This window comes from Rhinopithecus roxellana, chromosome 13 (genome assembly GCF_007565055.1).
Source record: "Rhinopithecus roxellana isolate Shanxi Qingling chromosome 13, ASM756505v1, whole genome shotgun sequence".
Taxonomy (NCBI): domain Eukaryota; kingdom Metazoa; phylum Chordata; class Mammalia; order Primates; family Cercopithecidae; genus Rhinopithecus; species Rhinopithecus roxellana.
Window position 1 is genome coordinate 62,793,921 of NC_044561.1, and position 9,693 is coordinate 62,803,613.

The following is a 9,693-nucleotide window of genomic DNA, read 5'->3' on the forward strand; positions in this document are numbered from 1 at the left end:
AATTAATGTTACATGCTTGTTAATATCTAAGTGTCTAATTTGAGTCAAAACCTCTATTTGGTTTAATAACATTTCCAGTTTCCGGATATTTAATGGCTGACGTTGAAAATAAGCATATAATGCCTGTGTCTTCCTAATCATGTAGAATGAAGATTATAGTTGCTATTGTGACTTTTATTATTATTACATAGTACATTCAGTTGTGTAGTGTGACATCTATTAATTGAAAAAAAAAAACACAAGTAAGGATATTGCAATAATAAATATTAAGAAAGCTTAATTTCAACCAAAAACTTAGATGTTAATTCTGTGAACATAATTTTTGGCAAAAAAAAGTGGGCGAGTTATATTTTTTTCTCTATTCTTTACCATTGATTATAGTAAAGTTTTATTAACTCAACACTCAATAAATACAAAGGGAAAGGATAGAAAGAAGAGGGAAGAGGAAAAAATGAATGCCTTCAACTACTCAGAGATTGAGTACATTATCAACCCTTTCACCTTGCTCGCTCTTTCTAGAAAGAAAAGATACATTAAGACTAGTTCAACTTTCTCTACAAATCAGATTCAGTTTACAAACACACACACACACACACACACACACACACACACACACAAAATACACACATATATCCTAAATTTTCCAGGATATTTTTACTACATTAAAGATTGTAAGCATAATTATTTTATAGGCTTATTATATTATTATTACCTTAATTTTTTTCCATTCTAATAGTGATTTTATAGCACATACATATATAAATGTATATCTACTGGCATAGTTCTACATGTGAATATATTTAAGAGATACCTACCACACTTAATACAGAAAGCATTTGAGTTGAATTGTTTGTAATTTTGCCACATATTTATTTTTCTTTTTGTTTTTGAGGAGACAAATCCATTTTATTGTCTAACATGTTATATAAAAATCTAGAAATAATAGATTTGTATAGAAAAAAACAAATGATAATAAATGGGAGCAGAAACGAAATAATTTAAATTTGTTATTTTTCCCGGTGGTATTAGGATGACAATCATTTTAAAGCACATGTGCCTGGCTTCAGGGTAGGATTTGTTCACCAGCCAAATCCTGCCATAAAACTACGGCTTTCATTGTCTGTCTGTTCTAGGGGCTCTTGACAGAACTTCTGAGGTCTTCAACAGAAGTAATGTACTCCTGCTGCTCCAGGACTGTGCTGAGCTCCATCAACTTATCCCGAAGTGTTGGCCACCCCTCCGTTCACAAAGAAATCCATTAGGTGGTCATGTAAGGCTGAGCTCAGGGAATCTGTGTTGAGGGTAAAATTAGTATTCTTCCGAGACGGGCAGATCACGAGGTCAGGAGATCTAGACCATCCTGGCTAACACGGTGAAACCCCGTCTCTACTAAAAAATACAAAAAAAATTAGCCGGGCGAGGTGGCGGCGCCTGTAGTCCCAGCTACTCGGGAGGCTGAGGCAGGAGGATGGCGGGAACCCGGGAGGCGGAGCTTGCAGTGAGCCGAGATCGCGCCACTGCACTCCAGCCTGGGCGACAGAGGGAGACTCCGTCTCAAAAAAAAAAAAAAAAAAAAAAAGAAAAAATGTAGTATCCTTTCATGGAGACTCCCCATTGGATGGAAAGTAAATTCCCTGATAAAGAAAAGGTCACTCTCAACCTTCTCCTCTGGCCCACCCTCATCCTCTGGATAGTGACAGTCCAGTACAAGGGCCTTCTTGCCACCATTCTCTATAACTTCGACCATGAAGTTGGGAGGTGATGCCAATTCAGGCTCCTGTTCTCCAACTTGCTGTCCTTTCGAGGCTTCCTCCTCTCCATCAAGTGTCGGTGGGATGCTGTTGTTAATGTTGAAAATGACAGCGAGATTTCCCCAGCAACTCTTCCCACTCATTTAGCTTCTGTTCCATTCAATTGCCGCTCCCATCCTCCAGACATCTTAGGGAGGGTTTTATGCTTCTGGATTTTCCTTTCCTCCTTAATGTCATTACTCAGAATATCAACAGTCTCCTTCGGTGTACTGTGCGCCACCGTCACAGGGGCAGGGCCTGCGAGGCCGCAGGAGGCCAGGCCGTCTCGGAGACCACAGAGACCCCGTGCGCACGCTGAGCAGTCCCAAGGGCGGGGCGCACCACTGGGGCTAAGGCTTGCGGGAGCTGCCGGAAGGGTGGGGCAGGGGGTTACTTTTCTATTTCATTTTGATTGTGACTATAAAATACAAAATCAATACATTCTTAAAAAGTGCCGTAAAGTAAAAATTACAAATATACAAAACACGAAGAATCAGCATGTAGTTTGTATTTAGAATTATTATGCAGTTTACATTAGCAGTTTCAATTAAACATGAATTTAATAGAAATGTGCATAATCCAGTTTATTATGATACAATCTCTTTTGCTGAATTATGATCTCCACATCTATAGATGAGCCATTTTTGAAATGTATTGTGTAAGATAGCACCAAGTGGGCCAGGCCCGCTCACGCCTGTAATCTCATCACTTTGGGAGGCCGAGATGGGCAGATCACGAGGTCAGAAAATTGAGACCATCCTGGCTAACACGGTGAAACCCCGTCTCTACTAAAAATACAAAAAATGAGCCGGGCGTGGTGGCGGCGCCTTTAGTCCCAGCTGCTCGGGAGGCTGAGGCAGGAGAATGGCGTGAACCCGGGAGGCGGAGCCTGCAGTGAGCCGATATCGCGCCACTGCACTCCAGCCTGGGCGACAGAGCGAGACTCTGTCTCAAAAAAAAAAAAAAAAAAAAAAGATAGCACAAAGTGTGTGATGGCATAGGAGTAGATGTATGTTGAATCTTCCATGCTCTCATTTGGTGTCATGGAATTATTTATTCTACATTGCATATGTATAAGTCCAGTGAATAAATTTGATCATGTTAATGTTGAACACAGAATTTTATGCAAGGAATGCCCTCCACCCATTAACTTCCTGAGTCCTAAACTGTTGAGTATATAACCACTGTGAAAATAACATAATGGTGAAGACCTGCTAAGCACATCTCTCTAGAGCAGCATTTTAAACATGGCACTGCTTAGTCAGCTCATTATAAACAGAAGTATCATGACTAGGTTTGAGACTTAAGATCCCTTAGGGCCAGGATCCATTCTATAAGACAGTCAGAGGTGCGTTTCTTAACTCTTTAATGATAATAAAAGGTTTTTATATACTAGTATCTACAGTTTTAGCATCACAACCACTCACTAAGAAATTCTCCAGTGGTTCATATGGATCCAAATCAGTGTGGCGATTTCTCTCTTCATGTTACCATTTGTACTAGTGACATTAAGGCTCCTACTCCTACAGGGTGGTTTACAAGAATTCAGGTCTGTTAAATTGGCAAGTTGTGTAGAGAATAGGACTTTCAGATAGATGGGGAATATGATTCCAAATTTCATCTAGGTCTCCTGTAATATGATTCTCCAGACTGGCCTTCTCTTCTCTTTATGCAATTGCTCCTCATTCCTCTTGCTTTACTTCCCCATACCCAGTCCTCTCTATTTTTGTTATATTAGAAACAGGTTCCATGAACAAATACTCTCTAGTGGTGATCCTTTTGATCTGTGTGTGTGTGCATGTGTGTGTATGTGTGTGTATGCACATTCATAAGTTTATAGATATATGTATGCATATATATACCACATATATATAAGTATATGTGGTATATGTTTATATTCTATCAGAAAGATTTCCACATAAAAGGGGAGGGAAATAGAGAGCAACCAGACTAATACTCGAATGTGTTGCATACCCTAGAAATTACTAAATCAGTTACGAAAAATATAGTTAACTTCACTTTGCAACTACATAGTAGGGAGCAATAAAGTGCAAAATGACAGTACAGTTTCATAATGCTTCATTAGCGGTCATCTCAGTCCCTATTTCTAACTAGATAATTTTTGTATGGAACTTTTATTTGCATCATTATTTGATTTTGTCACTGTATTAACCAGAGAACCACAGACCCAATGGCTGTGTGTGTGTGTGTGTGTATGTGTGTGTGTGTGTATGTGTGTGTGTGTGTGTGTATGTTTAGATATATTGTCTTAGCCAGTTTGGGATAAAATGCCATACACTGGTTGGCTTATAAACAACAGAAATTTATTTCTTAGAGTTCTGGAGGCTGGAAGTCTGACATCAGGGTACCAGCATGCTCAAGTTCTGGTGAGAGCTCTCTCCCAGGATGCAGACTGTTAACTTCTCATTATATCCTCACGTAGTGGAAAAAAGTGCTCTGTGGTCTGTTGTATAAGGGCACTAAACCCATTCATTAGCGCTGTGCCTTCATGACCTACTCATGTTACAAATGCCGCAGCTCTAAATATCATCATGTTGGGGTCAGGATTTCAACATACACATTTTGGGTGAACGCAAACATTCAGTCCATTGCATATAGACATGAAATTTTTCTTCATTATATGTGTATGTGCATGTATGTATAGACACACACATGCATGTACACATGCACACACACACATGCACACGCATATATGTGTGAGGAAGGAAGAGAGAGAAGTAGGAAGGTTTTTGTTAATGTTTTGTTAACATTTATTTTAAGTTCGGGGTACATGTGCAGGTTTGTTATGTAGATAAATCCCTGTCGTGGGGGTTTGCTGTACAGATTATTTTTCCAGCCAGGTGTTATGCTTAGTATCCATTAGTTATTTTTCCTGTTCCTTTCTTTCCTCCCACTCTCCTACCTCTGGTAGGTCCCAGTGTGTGTTGCTCCCCTCTATGTGTCCATGTGTTCTCATTATTTAGCTCCCACTTACAAGTGAGAACATGGAAATTCTACCAGATGCACATCCAAATTCTACAAGATATTTCTTTTAAGAAAGTGGCTCACAGAACTGTGGAGACTGGTAAAGTCCAAAATTGGCAGGGCAGGCCAGTAGGCTGGAGATGACAGGAAGAGTTAGTGCTGCAGCTCAAGTAGGAAGACAATCTGGAGAGAAAGTTTCCTCTTTCTCTGGGGCTCTCAATCTGTTTCCTCTTGAGGTCTTCAACTGAACGGTTGATGCCCACTCACATTATGGAAGGCAGCTTGCTTTATTAGAAGTCTACCGATTTAGATGTTGGCCTCATCTAAAAACTGCCTTTACAGAAATATTCACATTGTTTGACCAAAGATTTGGGTACTGTGGCCTAGTCAAGTTGTCACCTAAGATTAAACATCATGTCACCTGCAATTTGATATAAAATACATGTCTATATATCACGATTTTTCATTTTGCTGTTTATATTCCTGCTATCAATTTCATATCGCTACCTCTAGCCGTGTCTGTTTCTATTTGCACAGATTTTAAGAAAATTTTCTTACCAAATGCAATCTTGGTATATTTCTGTTGTCTCTGCTAATTTTCATCAAAATTGGATTTCTTTATTGTTACTTCTTTTTGATATTCTGAACTTTGCCTTTCTCTTCTGTATGTTTTTTACTTGCTTGTTGTGAGTCTGCGAAGTATTTTTAGAGTTCACCTGGCTTTTGAATGAGGAAAGTCCGCCAATTGAGTGCTACTCAAGATTCCATCATTTCACAGATTAAGTTGTGTGTGTGTGTGTGTGTGTATGAATTATTATATATTCCCACAAGTCAACATTTCTGACTAGTTTTTAATAATCCTGTTTATAATTTTTATATACATTAGTAGCATCAATTTTAATTGATGGCTGCTATAGACAAAATATTTATGTCCGACACCCAAATTCATGTGCTGAAATCCTAACCCTAAGGAGAGGGACCGTAGGGCCTTTGTTAGGTGATTAGGTCATGAGGGTGAGGCCCTCATGAATGGGATTAGTAACCTTATAAAAACAGTCCAGGAGAGCTTGGACTTGCCCCTTGCCCCTTCCACCATGTGGGGACATTGAGGAGATAGTCATTTATGAACCAGGGAGGGGACCCTAACCAGAAACTAAATTTGCCAGTCCCTTGATCTTGAGCTTCCCGGCTTCCAAAACTGTGAGAAATACATTTCTGCTGTTTATAATCTTTTTTATAGCTTCCTGAACAGACTAGGATAACAAAAACAATAGAAACAAAAAAATTAAAAATACAATCTACATAGCAGTCATTTTTTGTTAATCATAGACTTTATTATACATAAAATTTTAAAAACGCTCTTTCATATGCCACCACAGTAATCAATTGCTACTTGCTGCTAAGAGTCTTAGTAGAACTTCATGACGTTACAGACAAACATACCTATCCCCCAAATGCAGTGTCTGACACAAAACAGGTAGACAATCATTAATGATTAAATAAATATCAATTGAGTGGGACTGCTAGATTGACTTGACAAAATGATTAGCTTTATGTGAGGTACCAACCATATGGTTAAAACGAAATATAAAATAGGGTTCATGCCCACAAGCAATTTTAAATTGGTTTGGAGATTTCAATCTTAAATACATAAAACTCTAATAAGGGTCATGAATAACACACTTAAGAGACAAAGCGCATACCTTCATTACACTATCAAAACCAGATGATACAGGACAGAGTGGTTTTTGTATTTTTAAAAGGCATAGAGTGTAGTTGATAAGAATTTCTTAAGGCTATGTGTAGAGTTCTCTAAGATTTGAAATCTGGCACATCACATTGGGCAAATCTCAGAGAAAATGTAAAGATAATCAGTTTGGAACTGGATATGAGTGGTCACTAGGGGAAATATAGAACAATGGGAAATTATGAAAAAGTCACTGTAATTGCTTTATAAATTAATCAGATGTTACAGAAAACTCTACAAAGCATTTGGTTACAGCAATATATTTATAACTTATAAATATATTAAACTGCAAAACAAAACAAAGTAAAACTAACGTGAGCGAGGAAGAAAAAGAGGGAGAGACACAGTCAGAGAGAAGGCTTGAACATATCTTTGAATAATGCACAAATTGGATTGCACTAAGTTGAACAAGACACCTGACGCAAATTATCTTCTCAAATAATACACCCAAATAATCTACATGTAAAGTTAATAGTAAATGCCTATGCTTGGTGTTACAGAAATTTGCTGCCTTTGCACAATACATTATTTAAGCTAATTTGCTTCTCTAACATCTAAAACAAAATCTCACAGGCATAGTCATCAGTGACTTATTGGCAATATAAAATAATTGAAATTATCAACAGAAGAAATTAAAGGATGAAGGTTTAAATGATAGAATTATAATACATGCCAGCAATTTCTCAAAGTGAATTACCCAAATATAATTGCATATCTCTGTTGTGTTCTAAAGTTCAGCGGCCTAGAATGTTATTTAATTATGCATGCATTAATAAAAAACTGCATCGCAAAAAGGGGAAAATAATGGAGAAACTGTTTAAAACTTACATGGACTAGAAATCTAGTAATAATTTTCAGGCATTATATGCCCTATTTTCTATTATATTCCTTCTAGAAATATCAACCAAATAGCTTGAGGCTAATGTAAACTATCATTTATATATTATCATATTAATCAATCTCATCACTAAAATATAAGGATCAAAACCATATTTTGTATATTGTTTTGTTTTGAAAATACTGACTTTTTATGCATCTACCTTCAACCAAGTTTTGTATTTGACACACATACATTTGAATTTGTTCAGTTTGTCTTTAATATAGTCATGCAGATGGATGGCATGGTTTAAATAACATTTCCTAACTGATTGCCTCTTTAAAGGATTTTGTTTCTGTGAAAAAAGAGCATAGATGTTGTTAATGATGTTTATTGTCTCTCCTTTTGCAATGATAATGAAACTAGTATTGTTTGTTTATGAGTCATTTCCATATTACTAGAAAAGTATAGTAATTTGTCTTAAGTATTACTAATTAGGACATTTACTAGCTGGGATTAAAATAGATTATAACTATCTATATTTTAAAGAAAATTTTATCTTCAATGCCTTCATAGGATTTGGGTATACCAAAAGAGAAACTCTAAAATGCTAAGAAGCAAGTGAGGAAAACGTTAACTATAATTCAAAAGTAATATATTCTAAGAGAGTAGAAATATACAGTTTTCTGATGAGTGCAAATTTTTCTCTCAGATTCTTAGATTTGAGATTGTAGTTCCAAACTACAGTCTGAAAATACACAGGTGCACTTTGAACTGTCTGAAAATTGAATATGTATATGTTGTTGATGTATATGCATTCATACAAGCCTGTTTATGTTTAAATATTTTCAAACCTTTATGAAATAAAATGTAAATCTGACCACTCTTTTGCTAGACATATGATGTTATTTCAATCAATGTATACAATAACTATAACTGCTAGTGAAGAAAATATCTGCAAAACAAATAAGAAAATATTATTTTGAAGCAGGATACATGAACAAAACTTCTGTGCATGTGTTGGATAGGAGACACATTATGTAATGCAACTCTGATTTGGAACATAATGGCGTATGTTCAGAAAGAGAGTTGCTTGCTTAAAACGTATCTTTTTTTTGGTTACTTTTAAGTTTTTTGATTGACAAATAGAAATTGAATACATTTATCATACATGTTTGGAAATATGCATACACTGTGGAATGGCTAAATAGAGCTAATTAACATATGCATTACCTCACATAATTGTAATTTTTGTAGTGAGAACATTTAAAATCTGCCTTCTTAGCAATTTTCTAGAGTATGTACAATACATTAACTACAGTGACCATGTTGCACAATGTGTCTCTTTAACTTATTTCTCTTATCTAACTGAAATTTTCTTTTAAAAATATCTTTTTGTATTTTAAATTGTACTTTTTAATAAATAAAATTTTAGTTTTAAATTCAACTTTTATTTTAAATACAGGGGATACATGTGCAGGCTTGTTGCATGAGTATTTTAATCCCAAGTTGTGAGCGTAGTACTCAATAGGTAGCTTTTCAATCCACACCCCCTCCTTCACTTCCTCCTCTAGTAGCCACAGTATCTTTTGTTCCCATGTTTATGGCCATGTGTGCTCAATGTTTAGATCCCACTTGTGAGAACGTGTAGTATTTGGTTTTCTGTTCCTTCATTAATTCACCTAGGATTATGGGCTCCAGCTCCATCCATGTTGTTGTGAAGGACATAATTTTATTCTTTTTTATGGCTGCATAGTATTCCATGTTGTAGATGTATCACATTTTCTTTACCCAGTCCACCACTGATAGGCACCTAAGTTGATTTCATGTCTTTGCTGTTGTAAATAGCATGGCGATGAACATGCAAATGCATGTGTCTTTTGGGTTTAATTATCTATTTTCATTTGTTTATATATGCAGTAATGAGATTGCTGGGGCGAATGGTAGCTCCCTTTTAAGTTCTTTGAGAAATCTCCAAGTTGCTTTCCATAGTGGTTGAACTAACTTACCTTCCTACCAACACTGTACAAGCATTCCCCTTTTTTAGCACTCTCACTAGTGTCTGTTGTTTTTTGACTTTATAATAACAGCCATTCTGACTGGTGTGAGATAACTCATTGTGGTTTTAACCTGAATTACTCTAACGAATAGTGATGAGCATTTTTTCATGTTGTTGGCCATGAAACAACAACATGCTTTTTTTTTTATGCTTTTTTTTTTTTTTTATTTTTAGAGAAGTGGCTGTTCATGTCCTTTGTCCATTTTTTATTTTATTTTATTTTATTTTTTGCTTGTTGATTTGTTTAAGTTCCCTACTGATTCTGCATATAAAACCTTTGTGAGATGCATGGTTT

At 36.2% G+C, this 9,693-nt stretch overlaps 1 pseudogene; it reads right to left on the reverse strand.

The window, feature by feature from the left end:
• Positions 1-1,129: 1,129 nt before the first annotated feature.
• LOC104653613 lies at positions 1,130-3,276 on the reverse strand (annotated as a pseudogene).
• Positions 3,277-9,693: the final 6,417 nt, after the last annotated feature.